The 16,230-nt window shown below is 43.8% G+C and overlaps 2 long non-coding RNA genes across 2 annotated transcripts in view; one reads left to right on the top strand and one right to left on the bottom strand.

Annotated features, from left to right (window-relative positions):
• LOC307216006 overlaps positions 1 to 16,230 on the bottom strand; it is a 51,284-nt gene that overhangs the window by 5,465 nt on the left and 29,589 nt on the right. The gene's annotated exons all lie outside the window — the stretch shown is intronic.
• Positions 13,069 to 16,230, top strand: part of LOC307215980 — a 61,728-nt gene continuing 58,566 nt past the window's right edge. The window contains exon 1 of the long non-coding RNA XR_013838837.1: positions 13,069 to 13,228. This is a non-coding gene — a long non-coding RNA (uncharacterized lncRNA). The remainder of the gene's footprint in view (positions 13,229 to 16,230) is intronic.

Genomic DNA, 16,230 nt, shown 5'->3' with positions numbered 1-16,230 from the left:
AGGTGGTGATCAAAAGGTTCTCTATTTAGCTATACCTCCCTGTCAGCTATAAAGTGATCAGCTGTAGTGCCTGCATATTAAATAGTTCACCATTCCTTTGCCCAGAAGCAGGAGATTGCGCTGTTCCGTGTAGCGTATGCATGTTACATGTCGGACAGAAAACTTATCACACCCCTATATCGCACAAGAAGGAATAAATCATCTCCTGAGTTATGGGAGAAGATTGCTACAACTACATTATTTATCCATGACATGATCCAGCTGATAGAGCCCCACTAGCTTCAGTGGTAGAGATTTAAGCACATGCTCCATTTCCCCACTGAAAGAGGTTGGCACTGATAAGAACTTCCCACATGGTAAACATAAAATTAAGGGTGCAATGCAAGCCACAACCTTCTCCACACCTAAGATGAGTTTACGTGGTGCATCAGGGTCCCATTTGAAAAGTACCATTTGTCAGAACGATGAGGGTAGGGGGAGCTGCTCTGCTCCCATCTCTCTGTAGTCCGCTGCCCTGTTTGCATTATACCCTGTCCTTAGAAATCTTCAATCTGTTATCAGCCTACAGCCCTGGAGTCCCACCTATGGGCAGCAACACTCTCTGTGAACCATTTCCACGAAATGTTCCAAGCCACCATCTGGAATGGGGTTGGCGAGCACCATTTCCATCCGGTGAGAAAGAAGGACGGTCCGGGAGTAAGTCTTCAGATGAAGGCTATTCTGAGCAGTGTCTCTTGGCAGCCCAGTCCATTAAAGAGAGCTACATTTGCTGGATCAAGAAGCACAGATGCAAATCTGATGTTCATTCAAGTGTGGATGCCATCTATCCCATTCAAATGTGCATCCATATTCTACTGACACATATAAAACATTTTCAAAAGTGCGACTAGAGTTGGATCAGGGTGAAAATATGTTATGTCTACTATGGACTTTCACTAGTATGCTGAATAAGAAATTCCTTCTCTTCTCCTCTCAATCTCTCTCTCCATTCCTGCCTGTTCCTGTCTTCTAACTTTTCCTCCATCTCACACAGGGAAGCCCAGATCTCCCTGGATCCAGCCAGATCTCTTCCCAAGCTTACGCCCCCATTCACAGCAGGAACATTGAAATCCCTCCAGCAAACATCTCTCTTGATTCTGGACACCCTGAGACTTTGTCATCAACAGGTCAGACATAACACAGACACACACCCCATCTCTCCAACCCTCCTCTCTTACTTCTCATAACACACAACACCACACTCATGTGTGACTAAACAAAACACAGCCTAATTTTTTAAACGGCTTTCAAGGCTTTCCAAATTGATTCCAGATTTGTACATTAAGAAATGGCTTTATTTGGCTTGTTTCATTGCCAAGAGGCACTTTTTAATATAAACTCATTACTTCTAGAAGTTCAAATGATTTTGCCTTATTTCTGAGAAAATTTGCGAAGTTAATGTTCCATAACTCAGGGTGGAAATGGTGCAATTAAGCCCCACTAACAAATATCATTGGGGAAAGGTAGCTTGGTTTTTGCAGATATGCAATTGCAGGCTTTCTGGCTAATCACTTAGTTTAACAGCCTGACCCTTAAATTACTCTACCAGGACAAACCGCAGTGAAGAGTGTTGCAGGACGAGCTGTAGGAATGGGCCAGATTTCCACCCCCTCCTCATTCTGCAGAACAATACGGGCATGGGACAGACTTATAGATATGAAGCTGAGGCAGATTGGAAAGAGACAGATGAACCCATCCCTAAGTAGCACTGCTGCTTTTAAAAAGGTAAGTTCTTCAATCAATGTATAGCAGGGCTCTGCATGTTCCTTCATATAAGACCTGAATCAGCCCAAATTCAGCCATTCACATTCTCAGAGGCATATTCCAAAAGTTTTTTCTCTGGGTAGAACCAGGCTTTTCTATGTACATTGAAAAGCCATAGCAGGGGCTGAACAGAAACTTTTTTTGCTTTGAAGTTGAAAGATGAGCCACTGCCTTGCTGCCTACGGTAACATGGCAAGCAAATTAATCAGGGAACCATTGGGGATATTGTAAAATCTTTCAGGTGGAGGGGTTCCTGATCCCAAGTGCCAATTCACATTGGCAGCATATGTGAGCACGATGACCCATTTTTAGCAGCCATGCCTGAGCAGCATAGCATGAGGAAATGGTACCTATTACCAGTGTTTGCTTTATCTGAGATTGCTTTTCTGCACATGCCATGGGAACAACCCATGAGGAAGATTTTAGAGCATCTGAAAAAGCCCTCGGTTCCCTTAGGAAAATGTGGGCCAAATTAAATCCTTGAACATCCCTAGTACTATAGTCAAGAGGACTACTCAAACTCCAGCAAACTCCTAGTAAAATCAGGGGTTATGTGTCATTACACTTCCAGGAAGGTAAACAACTATAATTCATTGTTTCAGATGACAAGATAAATAAATGGCAAATGAAAGCAATGTTTAAACATGTAATAAGCTGCTTGAAGAAAAACATTCTGAAAACGTTCTCCATTCAGACTTGTTTGAAGAAAGATCCAGCGGTGCAAAAAGTAATTCATAAAGAGCTGAAAAGAAAGAGACTGGAAAAGATGCTGTTTGCAGGCGCTTGGTCCAGATAGACACAAACTCAACTGCTCACTCCATTGCCCTGAACACTGACGGCGTCATTCCTGAAAGCTCAGGACGTTGTCAATCTTCATAATAAAATCTGAGGGCTGAAAGCTGTTTCTAAAGGAATAGTCCCTGACTTCAAAGTGTCACTGATTTTGCCCTCTGTGACACAGCAGCAGAGTTGCTGGAGATGAAAAGGCACCTTTGTTCAGCCCTCTGTTTGCTTAAGACAGTTCAGAAATGGCAGAGCTCTTCAATGATAGTTTTAAATTATTCACCTATCAGTTCTCCCTTCCTCTGTCTCCCCAACCCCACAAAAAAACAAAACCCCCCATCACAGCAATGCTGAAACCTGTGGACTTTCCATCTAAACAAAGATTGCTCTATTTCTCTTTAATGTTGCTGTCTACCCCACTGTACCTGGAAGCATGCATTCTCACTGTATTTTGCTCTGTTTCTCTTTCAGGAGCTTCCATGTGATCACAATGGGGGGCTTACAGGGCCGAATGGTTGGCTTGGAACCCAGTGAAGATCACATGCATGGGCTGACAGTGTGATCTAGTGCTTCCCCATTGGGTCACACATATGGCTTTGATTTGCTCATGGAAGCTTCACACACAGAGACACAACACACTTCTGTGATTGCAAAAATGACCATATTTTTTGCTCTATAAGACTCACTTTTTCCCTCCTAAAAAGTAAGGGGAAATGTGTGTGCGTCTTATGGAGTGAATGCAGGCTGCGCAGCTATCCCAGAAGCCAGAAGAGCGAGAGGGATTGCTGCTTTTACTGTGCTGCGATCACTCTTGCTGTTCTGGCTTCTGAGATTCAGAATATTTTTTTTCTTGTTTTCCTCCTCCAAAAATTAGGTGTGTCTTGTGGTCTGGTGCGTCTTATAGAGCGAAAATACAGTATGTTGCAAAGTAACTCATTTGGCTTTGGGTACTTGGCACTTTGATCTGGGGGAGTAGGAAACACTATTTGTTGCTCTGCTTCAGGCAAGTTTACCTGCTAAATTTCTGTGAAGCCAACAGGGCCAACGCTTGATTTTAAATTTTCTCACACAATACCAACTTTCAAAGGGATAGGGAAAAAAGGTTGACTTTCAGTCTGCTTGTAGACAGTTCACATTTCCTGAAAACATACTCAGATGCTTCTTCCTTACTTTAGAAACTCCAAAAGGGAGTCGGGAAAGAGATAAACATATCCCCAAGTCTCCTTTCCCCTCCATGATTATTTCATGTCTTAGCAGCCTCCCTACCTCCAAAATTGGACTGATTAGATTGTTTTCAAAAAGATTGTGTGTTGAATGACCAAAAATGCCTCCCCTGCCAGATTTGCTGGAGCCACGGAGAGCGTGCTTGCATGAATTCATCAAGAAAGATGAATATGCATTCAGGTCAAAACATTCCTTGATCATCTTTGCTCCTTTGACCTTTTCCGACATGTGCTCACAAAAGTGGCTTGAGGGGAAAGAGAAAACAAACTCGAGTGTTTCTGCAGAGAATTAGAAGGAATTCCCCTGAATATGAATATCTGGAGCCATGATTACTCCCCTTCTTTCCCCAGCTTTTCATTTCATCCTGTTCACATGTTCAGGAAGGCTGGATAATCAAGCAATAATCAACTAACCCCTAGGTTATTCCACTGTTATACAAAAGGGCCATTCAGTGTGGAAGTAGCAAATGAAAAGAGTCTGCTGATATATTACAGGGAGCTAGCGCGGAAGTACGAAGAACGACTGAAGCAGTCTGTGCTTAAATTTAACATCCCTATTTGCAAACTTCCAGACAGTGCTCTTTTTCTAGAAAAAGAGGTGCCAGAACTCACCACGAATGCCTCCCTTGGTCTCTTATAATGAGAGGTACCAAAACTGAGTTCCAGTGAGTTCCAGCTGAAAAAAAGCCCTGCTTCCATAGCTATTGCAAAACTTCAAGGGGCGGGGGAGAGAGTGGTAAAGTTCACGTCTCTGTGGGAGTGTTGTTGTGGGATAATTACCTAATGTAGAATTTTGTTATACGACTTCAAAACAATGCATTCAGGCCAAAAGAGTGAGCCAACAATCAGGGCTGGCCCACCCATGAGGCAAAGTGAGATGACTGCCTCAGGTGGCAAGATCACAGGGACAGCTGATCCAGACTTCAAGGAATGCATTGCCTGCTGCTGCGGTGGCAACAGTGGTGCATGGCTTGGGGGCTGGATCTGCTGCACTCTACAGTTCTATGATTCTAACTCTGAAGAAGGCAAATGTTCTGCAGGTGCTGCTTCCGACATCATACAGTTGCAGTTATGGAGGAGACCACTCTTTTTAGAATGTCTATATGTGATGGAAGATGGGACACAATTAGCGGCAGGGTGTTGCAGGTGGGACTCAGGCCTCCAACCAAAACGTTGTATGTTTCAGGCACTTGTATGGCACCCTAAGTGGCAGGGTCGGGTGTGTGGAGGTGGTAGCACCCTGGACAGTTCCACTGAACAAGTCTCTGGAGCAGGGGATTAGGAACCTCTGGCCCTGTAGGGGTGGTTGGACTCTAACCCCCATTAATCCAGCTTGCAGGATCAGTAGTTAGGGACAGTGTTTCTCAACCTTGGGTCCCCAGCTGCTGTTATACTACAAGTCCCATCATCCCTAGCTAGCAGGGCCAGTGGTCAGGGATGATGGGAGCTGTAGTCCAACAACATCTGGAGGATCACAAATTCCCCACCCCTGCTTTAAAAGCTGAGTCACCAGGGATACAGGTAGTAAAAACATTGTCTGATTTGAATGTAATGGAGGCAAATGATTTCCTGCCACAAAGAATGCCAAAATATAAAAGCAGAGAGAGAGAGAGAGATTAAAGGCATGTAAAAAAAGAGAGCAACTTCCTTTGATGTAGGGATTAATTATATGAATTTGGAGTGCTTTTTTTTTTAATGGGAGCTTTATAGGAAGCATTCTACCTATGTCATAGGAAATTAAACGTTTTCTCAAAAGGATTCCAGTTTTACAATGTCAGTGGCAGCATTTTTAGAGCACTTCTGGGCTGCCAAAGCTTTTCACATACATTATCTCAGTTACCTTCACAAAGCTTCGTGAAATATGTCAGTGTTCTTTGGCCTATATTGCAGGCAGTAGTTGCAACTGAGGACATTATAGCTACTCCTTATTTATTTATCTTCTTTTATCTGTTTGCTACTTAGTTCGTTATATACAGCCTTTCCTCCCAGAGGAAGAAGCAAATGACAAGCAAGGAAACAATGAAAACATTTAAAAAGCAATTCCAATAAGGATGCAGACTGGGAAATATCTTTAAAAGGCTTGTTGAAAGAGGAAGGTCTTAAGTAGGTGCTGAAAAGACAACAGAGGCAGCACATGTCTAATATTCTAGGGGAAAGGATTCCAAAGACTAGGTGCCACAACACTAAAGGCTCAATTCCTTTGTTGTGTGGAAAGGACCTCCTGATAAAGATGGCATCTGCAGGAGGTACTTACCTGCAGAGCACAGAGATTGATGGGGCAAACAAGGGATGAGATGATCTTTCAGGTATCCTACTGCCAAGCTGTATATGGCTTCATATACCCAAACCAGCACCTTGAACTTAGCCCAGTAGCTGGCTGGCAGCCGGGGGTGTTATAAGCAAGGAAACAACCCAAGGTGGGATGAAATCCAAGCTTTAGTGCATATGTTTTGTTGCCCCTTCATACATCTGAATCCATCGTGGAAGAGAATTGCCTTAACAGCCATGAGTACACAGCTATCCTTACAGAAGGCAAGGTGAATGAATTAGTATAAATATCTAAACATGAGCAATAGTGCATTCTAAGCACATTGAAATAGCACCAGTCAAAAGAAATCCAGAGAGAATTATCCGTTTCCCCAGGCCCTGCCTACGAACGAAGGCATGGCAAGGGAGGAGCAGGGAGAGAGACATTTCATATTGTAGGTGCCAGATGATGTAGGTAAATTAGTCTGGAGAACAATATACTTCAATTTCAGACAAAGACAGGAACCATCTGGTAAGCATTTCTTTCAGTGCCTTCCCGTACTCTGGGGATATGCAATTTGAATGCATTTGATAGAGAGCGGCCTGAAAATTTCTAATAAAAGGCGAGATTCTTTTATGTCAAGTAAGACAAAGACATCTACAGCACCATCGTATGTAGGGAGTCTGAATAAATTTGTTGCTGCAACCAGACATGTGGAAAAGTAGCCTGCTCTTGTATGCATTACAAGGTGCTTGTTCCAATTTAATTGCGGTGATTTTGAGGTTGTATTGACACTCTTCTTTTCAGGTCTAATCTGGCTGTGTTGGGAGTGGGTCACAAACCTCCTACGATTAGATTTTGAATTCCTTTCTTCTGCTCCGCAAAGAATTGTGGCACTCGCTGCCATCCTTTTGCTGTTTCTCGCCCTCTTGATCCCACTTGCGCTACAACTGACTGATCTACCAATTTACTAGATGACTTCATGCATCTGAAAAGGTGGGCTCTAGCCCCCCAAAAGCTTAGCCCATGACTTTAACACTGTATAACCCTATGCACCTTTACAATGGAGTGGGCCACACTGAATTTAAATGGGATTTCCATCTGAATAAACAGGCATAGGCCTGGGCTGCATGAGTGAGCCGTGAATCAGGAAACCTGCCATTTAAACCTCACCTTGATCCTAATTCAGTAGCCGGCTTTTGTCAAGACATTTGAAAAATGTCAGTAATATTGGCATACCTTGCAGCCGATATTACAGGGCTGTGGTAAAGAATAGGTATGAGATGACTGAACTGTGCTTTACAAGGAATATTAAATATGGTTGCTGCAGATAATTATTACAGTTATAGTACAGTTTCCAATATTGGGTCTGTGTCCCCACCATAGGAAGGTTTGCAAATAGCGATTATGTGAAAAATTGAATTTAGGCTGCAAGCTAATACCCACTCACCAGTGGAATAAGTCCCACTGAGCCCAATGGGGCTTTGTTCTGGGTAGATATGTACATAATTTAAGCATTTTATCTCACTCTGTAGGCAAAAAGCCCCCCTGCCTTATACCAGTTCACAAAGATAATATAGGTCCTAGTTTCAGGATTAAAGTCTAAAAGGCAAGACACACAAGGAAAAGAGCGGTGGGGAGGGAGGAGGCAAAAAGCAAGCTTGGGAATCAGTTCTTAAAAGGGAGCATTTGTCCGGATTGATCTGTGGGGCAGATATACAGCAATGAACATTCATCCACATTTGCTTGCAAGCATGTGTCTGCATCTCCCAGTTAAGTCATTCATTCATCTCACACTTCTCCATGCAGTTCCTCCTCATTTTCCAAACTGCAAAAAGGCGGAATCTTTTTCAGTGGATTTCTTGCACTGGAACAACAGAGCCCTTTAATTAGGGTTGCCATATTTCAAGAAGTGAAAATCTGGACACAAAAGTTGAGGGGGAGCAAAGTAGGGTGTGTGTGTGTGTGTGTGTGTGTGTGTGTGTGTGTGTGTGTGTTTGTTTGCTAACTCTCCAAATAATAATATTGAAGTTTTAAAGCTATTCCCCCATATTTTTACAGAAATTTGCCAAAAATTCAACACTTCTGATATGGGCTGCCATACACCTGGAAGGAGAAATCCCAGCTCTGTCTGGAAAATTGGCAGCCAGCCCTACTTTAATCCACTTGAACAGTGCAAAATGGTCCAGGCCTGCGCTTGAATTCGTCCTGCAGAACAGTGTCCATCTGCAGGAACCTGCAGTTCTGTTTTCCCCATGCCCAGGCCCAAAAGTTCTATTCACTGATCACTGGACTGCAGTGGCTTCTTCAGCAATGATGAAAACTGCAAACTGGCAAAAGCATTCCATAACATACATCGAAAAGCAATGCCTGTTGGCCTTGTTTAAAGGCCAAAGCCGAAAATGGGGGAGGGGAAGCATATGCTGTTGATTCCGAGCAGGAAATGATAATGGAATGTATCTCATGTTGCTCTGAATTCTGAAATCTAAGCTTCTGTGCCAAAAGAAATTAAGAATGCAGGATAAAGCAACAACAACAACAGCATTATATTGCAACAACATCCTGGAACTGAGAGACTGAAGTTTGCTCATAGACATATAATGGTCCTCCTGGGATCTTCTCGCTGTAACTGTATCTTCTGCTCTGAGAACAATTTACAGTTAGCAGTTCAGTAATCTTAGGCTGAACAGACATTTCTGAAAGGCCTCGGGAGGAAGCTGTGGGCAAAAACTGTCACTGCAGGCTGCTTCAAAGTAGGCTAAATTTTAGCATCAATATAGAGTTATAAGTTTTGGGGTGGAGCCAAGATTCCCCTAAATTCCTTGAACCAGGAAAGAGTTAGAATTTAACCAAGCACCCTTAAATCCCAGGATGCAACAGGGATTGATGCTGATGTAGCCAAGCCAGCCTGAGAATGGCTGAGTCATCAAACAAACAATGGGATATGCAGACAGGTGGGGCATCTCTTCTGTGCTGGTTAGAAGAGTTGTGTTTCAGAATGGCAGTTGGGGATAATGAAAGCAGGAGGAAAAATGGATTTGCAATGTGCAACCAGCAGCAAGCTGAAAAGGAGAGGGCCAGAGCACTATGGGGGCTGACAGTGGGAATCCAAGATGGCAGCCATGTGAAAAGCGCATCCCCTCCAACATTTCTCCAATGAAAATAGGGCCATCCTATTCCATACCTTCCAACATTTCTCCAATAAAAATAGGGACATCCTACCATACCCTCCAACATTTCTCCAATGAAAATAGGGATGTCATATGGAAAAGCAGGACATTCCAGGATCAAATCAGAAACTGGGATGGCTTCTCAAAATCCGGGACTGTCCCTGGAAAATAGGGGTGCTTGGAGGGGCTGGAAACGGGAGCCCCTTGACATGTAATGCCAGAAGTCCTTCCATCATGGGCTCAGGTTTTATATGTTTGTAAATAAACCATATATCATAAAGACACCACAGTCTCCACTGTGCCTCATTTCCAAAAGGAAGCCCGAACCCTGGAATCTCGCACCACTCAGAGACTGGGGTGGTGTGTAACAATACTTATGGACAATGAGAGATGCATAAATGATTGCATCTCAGATCCCCACAGATCACCTGCTGCTCAAATCCTGGAGCAAGGGTTCCTCTGAAATCACCACCCTAGTTTCTGTCTAGATTTTGGATTTGTTTCCAAACCAGTACTGAAGAAGATATCAGGACCTGCTTCTGTTGGACTGTTTGCTCTTCCCTACAGGTTCATCTTCCACCAACTGCCCTGTGGGAAAGATCTTTGGAAAGCAAGGGCAGCATGAGAAGCGTAACCAGGGCCTGGTCCTCCTAGACTACACTCTGGTCCCCATGGAGCCATTTACTACCAACTGCCTGTGGAAAGGATGCTGATGTCTTTTGATATGTTGCTATTGCGGTATTAAAGAATGTATTTTGATGTTACTTGGAAGGATTTGTATCATGAAAGGAGGAACGTCAATAAAGGAAACCATAAAATAAATCAGGAAACCTCCATAGCTTCATTTGTGAACAAACCCAGGACGAAAATACATGGCTGAAAGGGGAGTTATGTAACAGCCTGAGGCATGGAAGTTCATCCATAAATTAATTATGGTTTGCAGCAAAAGCCCGGTCAATGACGAAGCAATAAACCAGGGTTGATGGCACTTGTAAGAGTTAAACTTCAGAAATGGAAGCAGCCTGCACATTCTTCTTTACACAGAACTCGCTGAAGTGTTTGCCGCCTCATGAGTATAGCCTTTTTTTAAAGAGTAATATTTTCCCATCTTAAAGTGCCTTCAAGTGTTTAGTGCATTCTAGTGCTTAGAATGAGAGCCATTGTACACCACTCATCTGTGTTCCATAACAATAAGCACTTTTATTTTTTGGCAAGGAACACATTGCGAAAGGTGAGAAGGAAGGGGTAAGATTTGCTGTATTATATAAGGTACATGCCCTTACATAGCCCAACTCTTCTGCAAAGTTGAAAAATGTAAAACTTAGTCCTCTCTGACTCTGCTGTCTTGTGTTTTAACCATCTCACATTAGACTACATACCAGGCATGTGAGCCTATCAGGACTTTGCAAGGAATCTTTGTTCTACCCTGGGAGTCAATTCCTGAAGCATCCCAAGGACTGGGCTTTGTCCTCTCTGAGTGTGCAGCATTTGCCAGGATCACACAGAGAGGCTCTGTTGCCCCAACAACACGACCACATGCGGTTGCATGGAGAAACCCATTCATTCAACTGGAAATCCCATGCAGTCTCATTTGGGCTGGAGGCATGCCAGCCAGCAGCCCATCGAACTTCCAATTTCCAATGCACGGGTACCACATTTTGCACAAACCAACCCACAGAGGACTGGCTAGATGTGTGACAGGTGTGAAGGTTATAGTCCTTCAAATTTGCATTTAACAGCCCTGGTGCTCCAAAATCACACACAGGCCAATTTAGCATAATCTCTTTCCAGGGTACAAAACGTTGAGAGATGGATCAATGTGCTTTGGATATCGCACAGGTGCCCTACCACGTTCCTTCTACCTAGCTTCTTCTTCCTTTTCTATCATCTCTCCTTCTTTTGATGTTCATTTGAAAGGATTTTTTGGATTAGGAAGAGAAAGAGTCGGGAGAGAAGCAATCTCTGCAGCAGAGCTTCTAGGGATAGGGTGCCTTGGTAAACTTTGAGCTATTGTCTTTCTTGCGAGATTTCCCAAAACCAATTATGAGACAGTTTCTTTTAAAAGGGTAACAGAAAGATGATAAGAAGATAAGTGCAGCCTTGCAGGCCAAGCGCCTATCTAGTCTAGTCCACAAGCAATGGGTGAAACAGCTCTCTCTTTGAGAGTATTACCAGAGTATTAAATCTAGATGTCACTTACGGACTCATTGTTAAAACTATGTTTATGGAAGACAATCTTACTCAGCTACGAGTGATTGCAGAAGGAGGAGGAGGAGGAGGAGATGATAAATGTGGTCTGCAGAGCACCAGTGGTCTGCATGCTGCATTCATGAAGTCCACGGCATATCTGTGAAGAATGTTGGCAATATATAGTCTATGGAATTCATATTTTTTTAAAAAAATAATTTTTATTGAATGATTTTATATGGAATTCAAATTGTAATGCAATGAAATGCAATACGGTGTAAGAAAGAAAAGAAGCAACAAGAATAAATGAAAAAATTCATACTGTGATAGCCGATTAGAATTAGCACAGGCAAAAAAGTCATTAAGGGCTCATCCATAAATCCATTTGCCTGCGGGTAAAACCCAAGGTTTAGCACTTTACTAGAACAAATAGCAAGTGGGTTTTCCATGCATTTTGTTCTGAATTAGCACTAAAGTGTGGGTTTTCCGGGGGAAAGCAGTGGAGCAGGAGCAGAGGCAAAATCTCTCAGACCCATGCCTAGAAAGTGGAAGTGTAGATGACTCTTAGGTGGTCCGCCAAGAACCTCAGAAATTTTCAAGTGGTTCTTGGCTGGGTGGGTGAAGTCTGGGAATTACTGATTGAGAAAAACAACAACTGGAAATTGGACCTGGCGAGTAGATAGAGATGGGCATGCAGAATGCTGGAAGGGAGGAACCCTGAAAGAGGGGCGCAAGCAAGCAGAGCTGAAGAGGAGGCAGGAAAGCAAGATGGGAGCGGCGCTTACCTGCTTGTCAAATGCCAAAACTCATCTTGGGGTTTTCCTGCTGGGAGTTCACTGGTGCAGGAAAACCCCAGATCCCTGCTGCTGGGCTCAAATGGAAAGCAGCACCCGAAGCAAGAATCCCCAAAGCTTCCCTCAACCTTCCTGTTGGTTTGGTTTTAAAACCCAGGAGAATGCAGAGTGTTTACTTAGTTGGATATTTCTAAATCTACATTTTTGTAATGATCGTAGCCCAGTTTCCTCTCTTTCAGCTCTTCCTTTCCCCAGGCAGAATGCTCTGGCTCTCCAAGCCCACCCCTATGTTTGTAGCTTTCAAATGTGTCACAGGAGAAGGAAAACACACATATATGGAGTGCTTGGAACAGACACATGGAAAATGTTCAGCTGGAGCCATAGTGAAGCTTCTTTAGAATGCCTTAACAACTCCCTTCTATATGCTTCAAACCCTAGGGGTTCCTATGATGCTCTCATTTGTAATATAAGGAGCCCACAGCACTGTTCAACAGCAATCATGCCTGACCAATCCCATAAAGCCCAGAATTGTCATCACTGTATGCATTGCTATGGCAACTATCTACATTTCAGCTAAAGCCTTTGAGTGCCTAACTATTGCTCAAGCTACAGAGTTCCCCATTTTTAATTTTTGTTTTTTAAAAAGGAGCCAAACTCAACCTTGGCAGGGCATGAGGTGGCTAGAGGAAGGGCAGATGGAGAGAAGTTCTTCACTCTTTTTCTCCTGCTCATTATCTGGGCTCAGAACTGCCAGTCTGCTCAAGCTGCTGGTTGTTCATTGGCAGTGGCAGGGGGAATTTTATTTCCCCCCCTTTCAGGTGAAAAAGCTTGCAGAGGGTAAGTTTGAGCTTGCAGTGCCCACCTGTTCTGTCTCAGAGGCTTGTATTGATAAGTTCAGTTAAAAGCTAGCAAACAAAGAAAAACTTCAGGCAGGAAAAAATGGTATATCATCAGGGATGGCAAAGATGTTGGTTGAAGCTGATGGGAGCTGGGAGTCCAAAAACATCTGAAAATTTACAGGTTAGTTACCTCTGTCTTATAGAATACTTGATGGTGAGATTCCTGATTCAGTGCTCTATGGTGCATTTACAGCAAGGGTGTGGGCAGAGGGTGGAGTCTCGCCTACATACGTTTATAAAACCACACAGTGGCTTATCAAAGTGTAGAGCTCAATCACTGACTCAACAGGATGCTGTAGCAAAGAGTGACAGTCCTAGGCTTGGGCAAATCATTCTTTTTCAGCCTAACCTACCTCACAAGGTTGTTGTGCAGATAAAATAGGGAGGGAAACCATGTCTGTCATCCTTGCAGGAAGAATGATAACCTTGGGCCTTATGGCAGTATCACCGTCAAGATCTCTCAGGCAAAAACAGATCTCATATTTACTGTACTTCCCTGCAGGACAATGGGAATCTTTCTGATAAGAATGACAGATGATATATCTCATGTAATCATTTCATATGCCTTAGGTGGTGGATACGATTTAGAATGTACGTGCTTACTTTTTTACATTTCACGATACTTAAATCTGTGTATTCATTCTGAGTGTGTCACAGAAATGCTAAATGCTATAATTTTCAGTAGTTCAGATTTTAACATGTACTCTAACAAAGTTTTGGAGGCCAGGAAAATACTCTGTGAGGCAAGAAGGTAAAAAAATGTCTGAAGAAGAATATTCTGGTGTTAGTTGCAAAATTCAGGACTCATTGGACAGGGAGAAAATAGGTATTGTGCCTTTTAACAGTTAAACATGAAAAAGAGGACAGGACTATGGAAGGAGGGGGTGGGAAAGGGGGAAGCTGATTCATTTCATGTTGATGGGAGAGTGGAGACAGTCCAGGGCCAGCTGCCAAAACTGTAGGCTGGGAGAGCACTCAGGAGTCATTCCACAGGGAACAGCCTGAAAAGGTAGTGTCTGTTTCTGATGCTGGAGCATCCATCACATGGTGCAGTGCTGTTGTTGCATAAGATGGTATGATCACTGAGGTGCCTCGTGGTTCCAAAATAATATGGGTACCTGCCTCCCTCTATTACAGATTGTACCAGGTCCACACTATGGCTTTCTCCTTTATAACAGGAAATTCTAATTGGCTAGTTTACTAGCTGTTGAGGCCTATCTTTGATCTTAGCACTGTGGGATGACTTTGTTAAGAATGGAGGTAGACGTGTGCCTGCGTATGGGCCTTAAGCTTCATGTTACCTCATGTCGTACAGTTGAGTAGCTGTGCCTATTTGTCAAAAATGGTCCACAGGGGGTGGGCCAGTTCTGGGTCTAGTCTTCTGGCTGGATCCACTTCCCCACCCTTGTTCTAGGGAGAAGATGGCCTTGTGTCTGGTGAGCCAGTCAGCTGGACCAGTTGTTTGCCTCAGCCAAAGGCAACTTCATTGCGAACAGTGACATAGAAAGGCCAGCTGTCTCTTGGGGCCAAAGCAAGCCTAGGTGTCTAAAATGGGGCAGAGCAGGGCCTTCTCTTCAGTGGCACCGAGCTGATGGGCAAGGTCAGCTTAGCCATTCTATTTATACCTATTTTGCCCCCCGGATCCTAACCACAACAGCACCTGCTTGATCAAAACAGTTCCAGGTATGTATACAGCATACACAGGCTTCCTTGAGTGTATCATTTTTTTTGTCCAAGGCAGCACCACCTTTGAACAATTAATCCAGGAACATTCTCTCCCATCACTAGTGGACACCATGGTGAGCCAGGTTCACGCCTGAGCCGCTTATTGGTAGGAGAGCCAGGCAGTGGGAGAAAACAGACCTGGCCTGCAGTGGAGAAAGGAAAGAATATGTGGGGAAGGTATGCGTATGGGTGGTGAAGAAGCACCAAAGCTGGAGGCATTTGGAAGCTCGAGGGAAAGGATGGTGCCTACTGAGGTGGTGTAGCCTCCAACACTTTCACCAATAAAGTAACTTCTGGTAAGATCTGGTAAGATCTGCACAGGTGTGATTCCTTCACTGAAACAGCATGATGTAGAGTTCACCCCTGTCCCAGCAAGCCCTGCAGAGAGGCAACCTAAGAGTAGCAGAACTGTAGATCCACTTCCAAACATGGTTTGAACCCTTCTCTCCCAGCTCTGAGTCTAGTCTCCTTCAAGAACCACCGACCAAAGCCTTGGACCCATCCCAGCTTTCCCTTTTCTGCAGAAGGTCCAAGAGCTCCCTGCTCCAATTCAAGGCCTGCCAATCCTCTTGCTCCACCGCTATCTGGCAATTTCCAAGCGCAACCCTCATTAGCGAGGAGCAGGACACAGAAGTGGTGGCTTTCGGGCACATCGCACAGCCACCATTGAGCTGTGCAGAAAAAAGGCAGCCGTGCATATGAGCTGTCTAGATCCACCTTGATCATTTTGCCCAACACTGCAGCGTATAAGGAGCCGAGCTACTGAGATTCCTCTTCCCGGCAAATTCAGTTCAGCAAAAGCTTTCATGTTCAGTACAGTGCATCATCTCCTGGGAGCTTCCTTTAACAACACTTATAAATGAGAAAACAAGATAACTTTAGACTGCACAGCTGCGGGGGTGGAAAATGGGAGGAGGGGGAGTGTGAATCCATCCATTTGCTCAAAAGGCCACCAAAATCTAATGCATTGCTCTAATAAGATTGGAAGGTGTGGGATTGATTCAACTTTTCACCCCTTCCCCAAACTGTTAAGAGACATGCCCCCAAATTTTGCAGCTCAGTGTCTGCTGTAAAAAGTGGTTCTTTCAGTGAAATTAGAAGGGAGAACAATCTGAGGGGGGCGGGGGACTCCTACAGAATATATCCAAAGGGCTACTATTTTTTTAAAAGGGGAAAAAGGGGGTTTTTTTATTGCTAGGCCACATTCGCACAATACATTTAAAACAGTCTGTGATACCACTTCAGATAGTCATGGCTTCCCCCAAAGAATTCTGGGAGATGTAGGTCAAGGGCGCTGAGAATTGTTAGGAGACCCCTATCCCTCTCATAGAGTTACAATCCTCAACATGGTTTATGGTCTATATTTATGCACAGGAAACTTTGAGAATTGTAGCTCTA

Source organism: Podarcis cretensis (genome assembly GCF_951804945.1).
Source record: "Podarcis cretensis genome assembly, chromosome: 5".
In the NCBI taxonomy this organism is placed as follows: Eukaryota; Metazoa; Chordata; class Lepidosauria; order Squamata; family Lacertidae; genus Podarcis; species Podarcis cretensis.
Note: the sequence above shows the minus strand (reverse complement) of the source record. Positions and strands in the feature narration are given on the sequence as shown.